Below are 15,390 nucleotides of genomic sequence, written 5' to 3'. Positions count from 1 at the left end.
TTCATTCTTTGTACGTGTATTAATAGTACGTGGTACGCAAAAAGGGGAGAGATCTCTCCCCTGTTACTCATTCAGTTGTACGTTATATTTAAAACAGGAAGATCTCCTCAATTGAATAACAATGCTCTAAATGATGGTAGATTTTGGTAAGTGACCAGATGCGTTAACTCTTCGTTATTAACCATGAAGAATCGTTAAATCAATTTAATTCTAGTTCAGTCGCAATAACCGAACGTTTCCTATTATTCGTTTAACTAACGAGACAATCATTTCATTAGAATATTTTAAATGAAAAAAAAAAAAAAAAGAAAAAAACAAATTTTGCTACGAGTCTTTCGATCTTATCATTTTAACCGTTCATAGGTCAAAATGGTTAACTCCACTTCTTGTTAAATTTTAGCCAACCGTTTGATTGCCCAAACGATTCATTGGTTGCGTAATTTCATCAATTCCCTCTACTTGTTACCTCGCGGAGTTAATCGATCTGGCAAGTAAGCGGTTCAGCCGTATTTTTAAAAACGATTTATCTTTTAAAATCACTATTTTCTACTATTCCTTAAATACGTGTAATGATCGTAGCGATCAATCTGTAGCGTAATAAATCTTATCTTATCTTTATTATTCTCCTGAAAGTCACGGTTACCGACTCCGCTAACAGAGGTGCGTTTCTTCTTCTATTGAATTCATTACGTAAATTCAATTGTATGTCTACTAATAAACGTATATTTCTCAATGACCGACACGCTCTTGGTATGATGCGGAGCGTGTATGCGCGCTCGCCTCGGATCCGCGCTATTAAGAATAACCAAAGGTGATTACCATTTTACTTTCTACGGGGGCCACGTTACACAGCATGCAAATGCAATATTCTCTTGGCAACTGGCTACGGTTCCCTTGTGATTTACGTCTGCGATGGCTCGTTAGTAGTCGCTCTTGGTATCGGCTTATTATATGAACGACGTATATCATCGCTTGACTTTCTGATCGAGTTTGCCGACTAATAACAGGAAACAGTGACCTTCTATTTAGTAGACAGTAGCATGTCTGGGTATGTCGTGGTCAGTAAAGTGTCCGATTGTTTGACGGGCACCCGGTACTCTATGATTTTGCACGCGTCACATCCAACTAAACGGACGAACGTTCAATTACTTTTCGATCCACGTTTTATCCACGACAGATCTCGTTACGTTTGTTAAATTACAGAAACCTTCGAAATATCGCACTTCTCTTTGTCTGTTGGTAATCTCGTCGAACAGCGTGACAAATTAGCAGCTTAATCGTACGTCTCGTATTAGTAGAAAAAGCGCCAGTGACGCGAGTTTCTTGAGTTTTGGAAGTTTCGGCACGGTACGATGTAGATGATTTTCGTAGCAACGTGTGTTTCATTTGTGCTACCTTCAGCAAGCAGAGTAATCGTTTGCAGCGTGTTGGAGACTTCAATAATTTCTTTAGCTGCTTCGATAGTCTCATTGCCGAGGAACGATCTAAAGAAGAAGATGGGACGAGGTAAGTGTGTCTCGTTCGATTTTCCATAATGAAATCATCGAGTTACTTGTTGATGTTTTGCGTTGGTGTTATCAGGTTTGTTCGTGTCTCAAGTGTTCCGATGTATTGAACGAAGCGAGGTATTACTGGCTGTTGCTCGAACGAAATTCGATATTTTATTTATTTTGCGTTAAATTAAAAGATATCGATAATTGTACGTAAATTTCCTAGTTTTCGTTTGCGTTTGAAAATGTAAAAAAAAACTTGAAACGAAGCGCAAATGATAGTAGTATTATTGGAAATTCTAGCTCACCAAATTTTTATTTGGCGCATGAAAGGATCCTTCATGGAGCGTGAAGAGACTAGGTTTGGTAAAAATGAGTCATTTGTCAAGTATAAGTGACGCTTGTGTGAGCAAAAATGAATAATTAATTATTGTATAATTAAGATACCATTTATTATACCGCATCTAGCGTATTGAAATTAAATTTCATTTTAATTTCAATCTTTGACTTTGCGATTTTCATCGATCTCCACGACTGCAAAAGTACTTGGCTCTGTAAAAGGTATCGAAATAAAATTTGTCTCCTTCCAAATAACTGTGTCGTTTTTGTACGTATGTTATCATCAGTATCGTTCAATGAAGAGAATTTTATTCTTAAAAATTTGAAAATATCGAATATATTCTTGATTTAAAATTCTGTTTAAAATGTGACTAACGAAAACATCATTTCTCTTCTGTGAAGAAGAAATTTTATACGATCCTGTGCTAAAAGCTTGAGAACAATATGAAACTCTTGCAACTTTCTATTCCTCTTTCCCATATAAAACCTGTCGCATGAATGTTTACACTGCGTGGAATTTCTGTTTTGCATCGCAATACCATATTATCATTAATTCAAATAAATGAAAATCGTACGAGTTCTATTTCATACTGTATATAAATGTATATAACGAAAAAGGCATGGAAAGAATTTTTATGCAACAGAAACATAACCCGATATTTGTATTTCGCATTATACTATGATATTACGGATTCCGTATTTATCTTAACGACAAAATTTCTACTTTCTTAAATTAATATTGCAAAACATAAAAGAAGCATGATTCACGTCCGACACATTTGGACCGCGATTTACGTCATGAAACTGTGACTGGCTATCATAATGCAACAAGTTAATTGACTTGGGACAACGTGACAAAATAAAATTAATATTTTTCTTCGATCAAAATTAATGTCATTTTTTCTCCTTCGAAGAAAATACGTGTACACCCAAAAATGCCTTCAGACGATCGCTAATACCATCGATATTTCAAGGTTTTCAACGAAGATAATTCGTCGATAAATATTGACAATATCGATGATACACACGCGTGTATCGATCCTTTTAGGTTAAGAATGTTAAAATACGGTAGAACTTGGTTTATACGAACCTGTCCAACCGGGGAAATAGTCGATTCGTATGTGTCGACGATTATGAAAAGTGGCTCGAGTCAATAATCTAGCATAAATGAGTTTATCGCTTATTTCACGTCGCGTTTATTTACATTACCCTGTAATCCGGCACCATCTTTGCAGAGTAGTAGAAATCGGGCCGTAGGATCGAGTCGGTTTTGCAGAAGACGATCGTTTTGCGCCCGTTGAACAGAATTCATCTCTTTCCTCAAACGCAAAGCTGTAAATATCTCGAAACGAAAAATAAACGATTTAAACCACTTGTATAATCATCCACACGATGTAACCACGTCGTTCATATGACAGGAGTCCACCTATTCCTCCCCACCACTTGCGATTTTTTGATTCAATTGATAGCAGTTCACTTACGTGTGAAAGGATTTCACGAAATATTTCCTCTTTAACCGGATAACAATATCGCGGATTTGTATCGACTGCGAGACGTTACAGCGTGTCACAGTAGTCGCACAACGCGTGTCTCTACTGTTTACATGTTAGTGACGTTCGTAAAAGCGGTTCGTTGGTAATAGGAGCACAGTTAAAGTTCGGTTAACACTAACCTTACCAGACCCGGTCGAACGAGTGGTTTCAAAATTTAATTTAAAATCGTACATTCGCCTATTAATCGTAATTCTTATATTAACGAAAATTGAGAAATTGATCGATCAGACAATGTAGAAATTCGCATAAAGTTAGGTGAACGAAAGCAATTACAATGAATGTACAGCTTTAAATAAAATTTCAATTAAATTTTGAAACTGCTGATTCGATAGTAAGTCAGACATTACTAACATTTCGTTCGTACGAATGGAGTTCGTATGAACGGAGTTCCACTGTATTGACAATATACAGGGTGTCCCAAACTTAAAGCGCAAGGGCTTAATCTATCGAAATTAAAGAAAGAAACAAATATGCAGCATAACGTTTGTGGATAAACGCTTCGTTAGAGAGTTATAAGCAAATAACGATCGTATGTATGAAACAGGGAACGACGTACTTTCCATCTCGGCGCACAAAAGTTACTTTATCGTTGTGTAGTTACACGTTTTCCATCATGCGGTGTTTCGTGCGGTTAACAGTCATGATAATGATGTAATAAAAAATGATTAGCTAGTATTTTTAGTTGCTCGTTTGAAAACGTCGTCCTTGCGCTCGGACACGAGCTTTACAGCAATAAATTGATGAAGATGAACAATGGAGTTCAAATAACGTCTCGCAGCTTCTGAGAATTTTGTCGACTTTCAAGAACTGCACTCTTCTATTCCTCGCGCTATTTCCGTGAAATAAAACTTTTCTTTTATAGTTCGCCGGGAGTAAAAATCAAACGGTGACCTTGGAGGCCGAAAAATTAGTCCATTACGATTTTCTATCCATCTTTCACTATACTCGGCAGAATTGTATGCACTTGGAAGAATTAACACAAGGAATAAAAAACGCAATTTTTGAAACTCAAGAAAATTCTTAGAAATTGCGAGATGTTAGCATTCCGTTGTTCATCGACGCGAAGCTCGTGCCTGAACGCAAGAACAACATTTTCGAACGAGCAACTAAAACTTCTAGCTGATCATTTCTTATTGTCTTAATATCGTACGAAAATCTCAAAAACTGCTGCTTTTTTGTTCTTTGCGTTAGTTTCTCGTACCAAGTACACGGAAAGGCGGATAGCTCGTGGAGGACCAGTTCGTCGGCCTGCAAGGTCACCTGCAAGGACCTTGCACCCTTTGATTTTTAAGAACCGTAAAACGGAAGATTCATTCTACGGAAGTGACTTCGCACGAAGAATTCACGCGAGGAATAAAAGACACAATCCTTGAAATTCAACGAAATTCTCAGGACCCGTGATATGCTAATTCCATTGTTATCGATGTGAAGCTTCGAATTCGGCCGAAGTGTTACCACGTGATAAAAAGACGCGTGACTACAACCCACACCATAACACGGTCGACTTTCGTGCGCTGTAATGGAAAATCGATCGTCGTCTACTTCATACGTACGATTACTCTTTTGTAACTCCGTAACGCAGCGTTTACCGAAAAACTTTCCGTAACATTCTTTCCTCTTAGCTAAACCCTTGCTGTTCGGCGACTCAATTATGCAACACCTTGTATATTGACAATAATCTGACCGCATCCTGAAAGTTTCGAAGCTTCCTGGTAAAAAATAGCGATAAAAGGAAATTGCAAGAGGAAAAAAAAATAAAGAAGAGAAGAAAAACGAAGAAGAATTCAGTACGGCGGTTTTCGGTGCTGACAAACGTGGTCGCACGAAGGAAGTTCGATCGCAGCCGGAAGAGTCGCGTGGATGGCGCGCATCCACGAAATTCATGTCCGCGCACGACTTCCCTTCGTGATTGATCCCGAGTGTGCGCCTCGGCTTGTTGTTAGTATAATGTTCACACACAGGAAAATAGCTAGGTTAACGTGAGTGTGTTCCTGTTCTGTGGAGGTGGACTCGTTGTAACACCTGCTGCATCCCCTGATCCTCTCGTCGCGTTCGAGTCATGTGAATCAGCTGATGGTTCGTATAACAGAGCGCACGGTCAGATAAACATCGTAGAGAATAAGAACTGCCATTGCAGCCGGGCAAATGTAGTTTCCGCGATTCCAAGATACGTGTGCTTAGGGTAAATGTGCTTGGCACGCATTTCCCAACAGTCAAGCGTTCACGATCCTACGTACACGTGCTCGTATTACCTTTTCACCACGTATAATACAACATATAAGAGATGTTCGAGATTCCACGAGCGCGAAAATAAAGGAACATCGAGCCAAATGAATACGATTAGTTCATTTTTGTTGATCTTTTGTATGATTTGCCGGGTGAAAGAAGTATTGAAGTATTTTAGCGGATACGAGATAGTTGAGGGGCAATGACAATTTTTAAGACACAATTTTGGGAATAGGTGGTAAATTTCTATGATGTTTCGCAAGAAACGAATAATAATTAGCTTAGGTGTCGTTTTAATTAAATTGATCGATATTAGTCCGCGTGACTAAACGGTATTCATATTTTTGAGATGCTCAAAGGAAAATCGAACTAAATTAGAATCGACGTAACGAACTAAACGCAATGAATTAAACAATTATTGTTTTATGCAAAAATCATGGAAAATATGATTTCTCGTGTTTTTCGAAAAGAGATTGCAAAGGGCTGTAACGTTTATACGTAGACCATAGAAATGATTGTCGAATAGAGAGATTCGTTAATTCTGAGACAATTCGCAGAATAATTTTGTTCTGTATCGAGTCTAATTAAGCGTTCGATACATATATATTACTGTACATTTGTATTCGCCTAAATATAATATTTAATTACGACGTTATTTGACGTTCCGAATTGATAATACGTCAGTAGGAACGCGATTATAAGCATTCGATATTCGGTATGTTAATCGAATGAGAAATAATCAGATCGTAATTAAAAAGCAATTAAGCCAGAAATTATTGACGAAATTGTTAAATGAGATCAACTGATCGTGAGGTATCTTTTTACGATGAAATAATTCCGTGGTTAACGATCGAATATATACTATAATTATAGTCATACGTATAATTATTACCAGTTTTATACTCTTGACTAAAATATAACAATTAAATTATAATTATATTATAAATATGAACGTTTCATGATCATCACGTGATACACGTAATAAGAATGTATGAAACTAATTTCTTTAATGCCAGGATCTCGAAAGGCTGTGATTTATTAATTAAGCGCGGATTATTATTCTCGGTAATTTTTTATACTTAATCAGCAGCATAAAAAAGTGGTCTTTTATATCAATCGATTCGTAAATTGTGAACATTATTTCGTATGTTCGATATATACGGACGTTAATTTATTTATTGCAAATAATTGTTCCATTAAACGTTCGTACAAACAGTATATTAGCTACAGCTAATAGACTGTATACTATGTACCAATTAACGTCATTAACGATCGATACGAGGAATATTTATATTGAAATTTCTTGTTCGTAGGACGAATATTTCTTTCATCACAGGATGTTGCATATTCCGTTGATAACTTATACGCGATTCATAAGCTGAAGGATTTTCTCTTTTACAGACAAGTCGATACTTGCATCAAGTCTCGTTAGAGCGAATGGCGTATTTATTTTTTAAAAATCGTTTTCAACCTTTCGCTTGCTACTTTATTTTCACTGACGTCGTTTGCATACTGGATCGTTTAAGTCCAATTTTTAAGCACAGTTTCTCAGATTTTCGTGCTTCAACAAATCCCCGAAACTTTTTGAATAATACTCTTCTTAGTTTCTATAATATCATCCAATAGGTTTTATTGCTACACTTTACTTTGAGAAAAAAGCAAAGTTTAAAGAAAAAATATAGAGAAAATGAGGAACTATTGGTCGACTCGGTATACGCAATAGATGGAGGATTAATTGGCAATAAGCGTAAATTGTTCGCAAGTTCTCAATTTTTCTTTCCAATTTGAATAAAATTGGAATAAATTCTCCGTTTCAATTTTAATTCAGTTTTCCTTTTAAACGAGAACGTGCTATATCGAGGATTATAAATAACAGGAAACAGCAGAAGAATAAAGAAGAATAAAGGATATAACTTGAAAACTTTTTTCTAAACTGTCAACGTGGTCGATGTACTTTTTCATTCGCCTTTTCGAAGCATGTTCGTAAATTATAGACGCCATGGAAAGTGGAACGTTTCCCTCTGCGTTCACATGGCAGAGGCACATCCAGAAACGGCAGTCCTCTCTCCCATTAGACTTAATATCAATTTAGAGCACAATACAGGGAGTATTTCGATGCCGTGTAATTTGCTTGAACGTTCGTTAAGTATATCTGGACAATTATAACCGTATCCAATAATGACGAGGTCGCACGAGTCGGTCAAATGGTTGCAACACGCGCCCTTAAGGATCTTATTAGCTAACAAGACACGCTAAATTCTGGATTTTCAAGAAGTATGAACAACGACGAAAAAACGAGAAACAAGAAGAATATTAGACACGTACGTTCGTATAAATCTGCAATAAAAATTGCACGATGAAAATTCTCGAAATTTTCCAATTATACGTCAGTTCGAATAACTCGAATTCATTTTTCAGGAACTGTGACATCACGGCAAAGTAACGTACGATATACAATATGTATGTATCTGTATCACGTTCTTACGCTTATTTCCAGCGATAAATCGAAAACAATTCCATCTTCCTATTTTTAATTATTTAGCGTCGCATTAACCGCTTACGGTTTATTATCAGTGACGTAAAGCTCGATTCACACTAGCGGCCAAAGCTACGTCACGATCAATCAAAACCTGTGACTTTATCGAGGCATTCGCACTAAACCACGAGAAACAATCGAATGCTAATTTCGATTTCATCTTGCGAGATGCGTCGCAATATCTTTTGTGAACGAAATCATCTACTTCGTTGTAGTTTCGTGTAAATTCGATTAAATGTTCGTGCTCCGTATTTCTCTTCGATCGTTGATCGCGCAAAATCTCTAGGTAGCAAACCGACGTTGATAGATTTTCATTTGACTTAACCGAGTCGATTTCGGTAAATCCTTCTCGTTGGATTACGTGTAAGGAATTTGGATGTTGATGGGTGTCTGACTGATCCGATCGTACCGTGATCGCTGGTGTGAACGAAGCTTAAGAAGCAAGTTCACAGTTTGTTATACGGTTTGGCGAGCTTTAGGTAATTTAGGGTCTTCGGATTGTTTGTTTCGTCCTTTCAGTTCGGCTTTACGTCCACTTATCGTCTTAAAATGTTGCTTATATGCTTTGTTACGTTTATATATCATTTATATATTTTTTATAGTTGACGAATCGTGCTAATCGAATTGCGAAATTGCGTAAAGTAATCGTCGTGAAATTCGTCGTTTTCAACGCTGTTTGTATTCTTTTCATCGACTTCCCTTCTCCGAGAGAAACGCGAATAAAACACAATGGTGAAAAAATTCTAATAAGAATCATAAAACTGCCTCAACGTATCATCGAGGGTAAGGGAGGACGGTTCGTATTAATTTGAAAGGTTTGAAGGGAGGAGGAAATTTGGTTGCGAAGAACGCATAAATCCATATAAATGTACATGAAAAGGATTTTCGGAGGGACTAATTATTCGTAACGAGTGTAGGGCAAAATTACCGCGTAACCAAAGTTAGGTATCGTACAGTGGTGACAGATGTTGTGAGATTGTCTGAGACTCGTATTTACAGAAACTTTCATATGACGAAAGTTTCCTGTTGGGAGATTGGAGCTTCGATATTTCACTTTGAAATGTTTTCAAAATTATTCAGTAAGAGTGTATCAGAAATGAAAATTGCACGAGTTAGTAATGCGTTTAATGAAAAAAATTTTCAAAAATCCTTGTAGAGTTACGCGTACGTAATATTCATATCGCGATGTTATGCACGTTGATTTGGTTCGATTCAAAAATTCTATTTTAATTCTTCTAAAAATGTCTATGACGAAGAAAAGTGTAGTAAAACTTCGTAAAGAATAGTTAAAATCAAAATGAAATATTAAATAGAAATGTCTATGATTATTAGCGAAAATAATAACTCCTGCCGATTTCTTCACGAGTCGTCTTCACCTAATCGAATTTTTGATACATCTTTGACGTTAAAGAAATGTATATCAACCGTAGAAATTTTTCTTACTTTAATCTCTGATTTCTTTAAATACACTCGTTCAAATTACACTTACGTGTTATAAGCGGTGATTACATATTAATCAATTGTTATTTATGTACATACATAAAATATAAAAAGTCTACTAGAAGAATATCACGGGTCTACTTACTAAAGAAACTAGTTTCTAGCAATTGATATCGTGAACACACCATTGTTACTCGTAACACATACAAAATCTTCAAAAAATATTTCTATTCGAAAAGGTTTCTCCTCCATTCCTTACAAATCTACTTACGAAATAAAATATCCTTGATAATTGATATCATGAACACAAATATCTTTACTCATAACAAATATTAAAATCCTAAAAAATTATTCTAATTCAAGAAAGTTTCTTCTCCATTCCTTACAAATCTACTTACGAAATAAAATATTCCTGATAATTGATATCGTGAACACACCTATCGTTACTCGTAACACATACAAAATCTCCAAAAACTATTCATATTCGAGAAAGTTTCTTCTCCATTCCTTACAAATCTACTTACGAAATAAAATATACCTGCCAACTGATATCGTGAACACGCCTATCGTTACTCGTAACACATACAAAATCTTCAAAAAATATTTCTATTCGAAAAGGTTTCTCCTCCATTCCTTACAAATCTACTTACGAAATAAAATATCCCTGACAACTGATATCGTGAACACACCTATCGTTACTCATAACAAATATTAAAATCCTAAAAAGTTATTCTAATTCAAGAAAGTTTCTTCTTCATTCCTTACAAATCTACTTACGAAATAAAATATCTTTGATAATTGATATCATGAACACAAATATCTTTACTTATAATATGTATAAAATCTGCAAAAAATATTCGAATTCAAAAAAGTTTCTTCTCCATTCTTTACAAATCTACTTACGAAATAAAATATCCCTGCCAACTGATATCGTGAACACACCTATCGTTACTCGTAACACACATAAAATCCCTAAAAAATGTTCGTCTTCCATTCCATTCCCTAAAAAACCTGCTAACAAAAGAAAAAGAAAGAAAAAGAAAAATTACTATGAAACGATGCCGTGAGAACATCGCATAGTCGATTTCATCGTTGACATGGCACCTGCACCACCAAATTCTATCTACCACACGAGTCGCGTTAACGTATACAGTATATAGTATACAGAAGGATCCTTGATAGTGATTGTTCGAATCCAGTAGGCGAGGGAGTTGCCCCGGAAGCGAAGGTGGATTTCGTTTCCTAAAAGGCGGTCGAGATCCGCAGCTTCTGACGTCGCTGTAGTCTTGACGAGTCGACGACGGAAGGAAGAAAAGGTGGGAGCAGGGTGAGAGGGGGATGAGTAGGATAAGACGGAAAAAGAGGGAGTTCCTGGCCGGTCGACTATTCCGTACACGGCACACTGTCCCGCAGGACACGTGAATCGACGCTTTCACGAAATGCGTAACGCGCCGCTCTAACCAACTCGAGAGGATCTCCCTTTCGGTTTCCCTGGCCGACGAGGCGCACGGCCGCAGCGGATTTTCCACCACAGTTTTAACGACGATTCCTTTCGTGCGCGCGGGTAACGCCGCGTCTTCTTTCCGGCCGCAACTTCCAGAACGAGTGACGCAAGTGAAGTGACACACAGTCGACGGATCGCACGGTCGAGAACCGTCCCGCAGAAAGAATCTCCCCTAAACGGTCGCTATTTACCGCTTCTTACACCCGTGTTTCCGGTTCTGGGCTTGCGACCTTTCGATTCTGCCGTCGAAACCAGTTCACGTAAGTGAGGCGAATGCTTTTTACCAAAACTTTGTATCTTCGCGCGGACGCTTCTTTTTGTCGCTACGTTCGAATCGAAGGGAGAAGCGAAGGAATCGGTTAAGAGATCGCGCTGTTACGCTGTCGGAATTTTTAAGGATTTGCGACTGTACTTGGCGAGGTTTCGTGCCAGTGACTCGATTGCTTTTTATCAAAATGTTTTTTCGTCCAGGCTTTTTTCCAACTTCCTAAGAGATCGTGTAACAGTTATTTCATACATTTGTTTTTCCCATCTTCGCGAATTATACAAATAGCGAAATTTGATACGAGTGACGCGTATATAAAATTATTTTCAATAATTATTGCTTCTTGCCTCTTACCGCGCGCTCTTCTCGTTTTCTATTTTATATTGGAATTATTTTGAAAAAGAAAACGATATCGCGAGATCGTTTGATACACCGTCTGTTCTTTAGATTCTCCAATTACTCGGCAAAATTTCGTGCGAGTGGTGCCGATTGCTTTTTATCGAAATAGTATTTTCCTATTGAAACCTCTTGAAAAAGGAGCAAGGAAAGAAGAAAAAGAAGTTGAAAAGTCGAACGATAGTTATCTGATACATCGTCGATTCTTTAGATCTTGCAATTACGTGGTCAAATTTAATTCCAGTGACGAGATCGCTTTTTTCAAACGTCTATCTGTGTATGTATCTTTCAATTATTTTTCCAGCCTGTTTCGTAAAAGCAAGAAAAGAGTAGCGCATTATCAGCAGATCAAACGATTGCCATTTGATACACTGTCGGTTCTTAAGATTTTGTCATTACGTTGCTACATGAAATAACGATGTTCTCGATGCATAACTGCGCATTGTAGTTGATCAGTAATATTTCTGATAAACACACATTCTGCTATTTTCTAATAATGTTTGGAGAAAAGACGATATTCGTTAATCGATATACTTAGCAGTGTTCATAGTTCTAATTGGAGAATCACGTGTATGTACATTGTACGTAGGACATGTGTAACGTGTGTTACGAATATTAAAGGTTTCTAATTCATATTCATTATGTCATGTCTAATTCTATTTAAATATGTAGCTACGTTATATTATTTAATCGATACATGGACATTTGACTGCCTAAGTATATTTATTCGAACAACTTGCGAAAGAAAACTATGCATTTACGAATATTCAGGTTTCAAGTAACATTCACAAATTTTAACGTAACGTCTCTCAACAACATTTCATCGATTAATCCTTCGCTTTGATACAAAAATATCCAGATTAGCGAGCATGTATTTTGTTCTTAAAACGCGCAGGTATATTCGTGTAAAAGTTAAACTGCGAATATATTTGTTCACGTGGAACAGAAATCCTTAATGAGGTGTATTAAAAAAATTGATCTTTAAATAACTATTACTCCGAAGTAATACTTCAGAATAACTATTACTATAATTTTGTCCAGTACACTGATTAGAATACTATTTTTTTTGTAATTTTCATATTTAAAGTATTGATAATTGACATTTGTAAAAGTTTGTTCGTCTCGAACGAAACTCGATGCGATTCGATCAAAATTCTAATAATAAAAAATTGGAACTTTTTGATATTATATCAAATAATTAAACAAAATTATTCGTCGAGTATCTTTCGACTATAATTATTGCATTAAATAACGTTGAAAGCAATAGAATGTTAAAAGTGGAATTATCCGAAACGCCAAACGCGTCGATTTAACGTCTAATTTGAATGTTCGCCTTTCGGTTCTAGAAAATTTCTAACGAGAACAGCAGCTTTTTAACGCAACGATAGTTCAGTGTTTTGATAGACGAAACACGAGAACGGATTACTATTTCGATATCGTTTACTCGAGGTTAAAAGATGAAAATCGTCGTAGCATGTTCATGACGTGTGCTTGAAACAAAAACAAGTATTCAAGACATGCATGCATTTATTACGCGAAATGCAAAAACGTAAATACAACGAGAACGAAATGTCGCGGTGTATCATTGAGCATGCAAGAAAATGAGCGTCGCGGAATCGTAGACCGGTCGTTAAAATATTTCTGACTAACAAAGGAATAAAATCCGTGAATCTTTAAAAGAAAAAGTTCCTACAATTACCTAAAGTAGCTGCAGTCTCTTTCTCTTTGAGCAGATGTCTCGTGCGAGCGTTAAACTTGTGCATTAAATATGCGCATATTAAACAGGTCCAAACTTCTCTATCGCTGAAATTTCAAGATAATTCGCAAAGTTTTCGCCAAATACAAACTGCCTTGCACCTTTTTGCAAAATTTCTCGAGATTCTAGAATTTTTCAACGATACTACGAACGTCGGAACACGCGTGAAAAAGAGCTACGCGAAATAACGGGAACCGAGTAAAGTTCGATAAATCAGGTAGCAGCGAGCTTTCAAGAAAATGTGCGATATGCGTTTGAATCCGAGTGATGTAAATTATAATAAATTACACTGTATAATAAATTATGCTACACGGGGAAATTTCTTCTTTATCCAAAATTCCAAAGAGTCGCAAAACCAATGAAATCGTTTTTTAAACGTATTAGAGTCCTAGAATTTGTTAGCAACGCTATATGTTGGGACGACGTAGAGAGGAAAATCTTCAGAAAATTCCCAATGTGTATTTCTATCGAATGATACGCGCATAAAGGATCCTACGCGTGAAAATTTCTTTTCCATCCAAGCTTCGGATAAAAGTTGAACCGATCATAGTCGGCGTTCACAACAGAAGGAGCTCGTTAAAGTAAAATCATTAATAGGGAGGGTGTTTATTTCAGGATATTTTTCTAGTGACTCCACGGTCCTCCGCTAGTCCATCATATAAATAGAAGTTGCAGATGCGGCTGCCAGATATGTGTGCTTCCATTGATCGTTTGAAATTTATCGTGAGAAAAAGAAAGAAAGAACGAGAGAGAGTATGAGTATCGATGGTATTACGAAATTCGTGATATCGTTTTGCATCGTGAACGGTGTAATTTCATTGGCAAATACACGAAACACGAGTGAAATTTCGTTCCTTGGAAATAGAATTGTTTTTGAACATTTCATATTAGTGACGTTGTTTTTCAATTTCGTCCACTTTTCCAATAATCTGTAGGATAATGTACGACAATTGACAATTTCTTTGAATTCCACGGTGCTGTGATTTGCTCGTTACGATCGACTGAACCTGCACGATCGTAAGTAATTTTTTGAAGAGACGGTTTTTGGGAAAAGGTATTCTTTTCTTTTTTATGTAACGTTAACGAAAGATCGGAGTAGAAGAAATTTGGCAATAGAAGAAAAACGGACCTTTAGAATTAATACGAATGAAAGTACGCGTTGGAAAAGCTCGATAGCTGTTGTTATTTATAACGAGGGATTTTTAATTGAATAAAGGATAATTTAATTGAATTATTTTCCATGAAATTTTATAAATCGGGAATAATTAGCACATATTCTTTAACAAAGTGTTTACTTAGAACCGGAATTTTAAAATCGAAATATTTTTAAGCATCTTTTCTTATATTTTAAAAACAGTTATTAAAGTCACAAAACGGCTATGTCCCTGTGAATTTCGAAATGCAAATGAACATTTTCCTAATTATTAATGGAATTAACGACTCTTGCTGATTTTTTAATAGGTCATCGTGACCCAATTGATTCTTTGGTTCATCTCCAATGTTAACAGAATAAATATTAAACGTGAATATTTCTCAATTGGTTTCGTGGAAACGCATAATTGCATGGGACGAGTTAAAATTAGTAGATAATGTAATAACTGTATATTTTTGGAAATTGTGTAATATCATCTCTACGATCTAGAACCGCCACGTTTGATCATACGCCGTTATTTATGCTAACATTGAAATCGTCCTTTCATTTTCTGTACGCGCAGAATGTAAAACTCACCTGTTCATTTAATTATTGCAAAACAAAATCTTTACGAGTTCCATCGTGATTATTTCAGGAGAAATAACTCGCAGCACAAAGGTTCAACGAAATGCTAAAAATTTAACTGCGATTAAAAATTAAAGTAATTGACCGATGAAGTTTAAACGTAATTAA

At 36.3% G+C, this 15,390-nt stretch overlaps 1 protein-coding gene across 5 annotated transcripts in view; it reads left to right on the top strand.

Moving 5' to 3' along the window:
• The first annotated feature begins 19 nt into the window (after positions 1–19).
• LOC132905340 (soluble guanylate cyclase 88E) overlaps positions 20–15,390 on the top strand; it is a 34,150-nt gene continuing 18,779 nt past the window's right edge. For 2 of the 5 annotated variants that reach the window (XM_060956534.1, XM_060956531.1), the window contains exon 1: positions 5,317–5,458. The gene's annotated coding sequence lies outside the window, so the exon portion shown is untranslated. Of the gene's footprint in view, positions 1,507–1,669; positions 1,700–5,316; positions 5,459–15,390 lie in introns of those variants that run through there. The other 3 variants (XM_060956533.1, XM_060956532.1, XM_060956536.1) reach the window with 3 other exon arrangements.

Source organism: Bombus pascuorum, chromosome 3 (genome assembly GCF_905332965.1).
Source record: "Bombus pascuorum chromosome 3, iyBomPasc1.1, whole genome shotgun sequence".
NCBI classification, from domain to species: Eukaryota; Metazoa; Arthropoda; class Insecta; order Hymenoptera; family Apidae; genus Bombus; species Bombus pascuorum.
The sequence above is the reverse complement of the archived record's forward strand: the minus strand, read 5'-3'. Positions and strand labels throughout refer to the sequence as shown.